This window comes from Cucurbita pepo, unplaced genomic scaffold, assembly GCF_057944985.1.
Source record: "Cucurbita pepo subsp. pepo isolate OVF unplaced genomic scaffold, ASM5794498v1 scafford_35, whole genome shotgun sequence".
In the NCBI taxonomy this organism is placed as follows: Eukaryota; Viridiplantae; Streptophyta; class Magnoliopsida; order Cucurbitales; family Cucurbitaceae; genus Cucurbita; species Cucurbita pepo.
In genome coordinates this window covers 65,001-67,500 of record NW_028257940.1, presented here as the reverse complement: position 1 = coordinate 67,500, position 2,500 = coordinate 65,001, and positions in this window count along the sequence as shown.

Genomic DNA, 2,500 nt, shown 5'->3' with positions numbered 1-2,500 from the left:
CATCACACCTAACATCCGTGGAAAGTAAGAACGTGTATAAAACCTTGGACTATAAAAATATCATCAAACCCAATACCCGTGAAAAGTGAATGTTCATTTTTAATGCTTGTATTGTTGTGACTTTTTTTTTTTTTGGGGGAACTAAGAAAAGAGTGACACCCGTAAAAATTTAACTATTTTTTTTTTTCTTTTGGTTGTCTAAAACAATAAAATGAAGAGTTTTGATACTAGAGCAAGTACATTACACTAAGACACCCACCAGGACCTTGTTTTTACAATCATCATCCATTAATTGTGAAAGTACATGTGGAGTGGTTGGTTTGTTGTAATTTTTTTTCTGGGAGCTAAGCAACATGAAAGAATGATTCCCACAAAATTTCAGATTTTTTTTACAACTCTAACTATTTTTTCTAATTTCTTATTATTTAATATTTAAAAATTCATTAAAAAAAAATTGGTTGGTTGAAAAACTATGAAACTTGATTTCTAGATCCATTACAATGTCCAATCCATGAATCAATCGAGTTCATGGAAAAAAATATTATAAAACTTGAGATATTTGACCGTATGACCGTTCAGAAAAATCGTATCTAGGCCTGGCAGACCAAAAATGCCTCAAAATGTACTATATAGGGGGGTGACTAGTCTGCATGGGCTGGGCACGGGGGTACCCCCTATATCTTCCGCCACCCCCACGCCCCAAGCACTATGCGCCGCACATGGGCATATGCTTGGGCCGTACGGGTGGTGGTCGGAGGTCGAGGGCGTTTGACGACGGTGGTGCGGTGGCGGAACGCGCACGGTGGGGCAGTGTCGGAACGTTCCCTCGCGCTCGCCCGCCCCGCCATGCCCCACCCGCGTGCGCCCCGCCCTGCCCCACCCCCGCCCTGCCCCGCCAGCGCGCGCGCGCGTGCGCGCCCCACGCCCCGCACAGCCCTCGTTCTCCCGCGCGCGCGCCCCGTCCCGCCCCGCCCGCGTGCTTCTGCGCGCGCGCGCCCCGCCCCGCCCAGCCCTCGTTCTCCCGCGCGCGCGCGCCCCGTCCCGCCCCGCCCGCGTGCTTCTGCGCGCGCGCGCCCCGCCCCGCCCAGCCCTCGTTCTCCCGCGCGCGCGCGCCCCGTCCCCCCCCGCCCGCGTGCTTCTGCGCGCGCGCGCCCCGCCCCGCCCAGCCCTCGTTCTCCCGCGCGCGCGCGCCCCGTCCCGCCCCGCCCGCGTGCTTCTGCGCGCGCGCGCCCCGCCCCGCCAGCGTCTCCCGCGCGCGCGCGCCCCGCCCCGCCCGCGTTCTTCTGCGCGCGCGCGCCCCGCCCCGCCCCGCGTGCTGCTGCGTGCACGCCCGCGCCCCATCCATCACCCATTAATTGTGAAAGTACTTGTGGAGTGGTCGGTTTGTTGTAATTTTTTTTCTGGGAGCTAAGAAACATGAAAGAATGATTCCCAAAAAAATTCAGATTTTTTTGACAAATCTAGCTATTTTTTTTAATTTCTTATTATTTAATTTTTAAAAATTCATTAAAAAAAATTGGTTGGTTGAAAAATTATGAAACTTGATTTCTAGATCCATTACAATGTCCAATCCATGAATCAATCGAGTTCATGGAAAAAAACACTCTAAAACTTGAGATATTTGACCGTATGACGGCTCAGAAAAATCGTATCTAGGCCTGGCAGACCAAAAATGCCTCAAAATGTACTATATAGGGGGGTGACTAGTCTGCATGGGCTGGGCACGGGGGTACCCCTATATCTTCCACCACCCACACGCCCCAAGCACTATGCGCCGCACATGGGCATATGCTTGGGGCGTGGGAGTGGTGGTCGGCGGACGAGGGCGGTTGACGGCGGCGGTGCGGTGGCGAAACTTGCACGGTCAGGCAGTGTCGGGTGCGCCTTTGGGCATGTGACATGAGCCTTGTTGAGAATGAAATGTTGCGATGTTGCCTTCTAACTTGGGCTGGCTTGAGGATGGTTGATGGTTGGTACGATGATGAAACATGCAAGGTGGGGTGGAGCCGGGTGCCTTCGGGCGTGCGGCATGAACCTCGTTGAGTGTGTGACGTTGTGGTGATGCCTCGCCAGCCTTGGGCCAGCCCTATGTTTTGAAGGCGGGTGGTGCCAGAACATGTTTGGCTGGTTGGAATCGGGTGCCTTTGGGTGTGCGACATGAGCCTTGTTGAGCACGGAATGTTACGATTACGATGTTGCCTTCTAACTGGGATTCTCTGGTGTGAGGACTGTGGATGGCTGCTGGTACGATGATGAAACATGCAAGGTGGGGTGGAGCCGGGTGCCTTCGGGCGTGCGGCATGAACCTCGTTGAGTGTGGGACGTTGTTGTGGTATGCCTCCCTTCCTTGGGCCAGCCCTATGTTTTGAAGGTTGCGTGGTGGGCAGAACATGCTTGGTGGGGTGGTGTCAAATGACTTTGGGCGTGCGACATGAGACTCGTTGAGCATGGAATGTAGCCTTCTAACTTTGGCTGGCTTGAGGATGGTTGATGGCTGGTA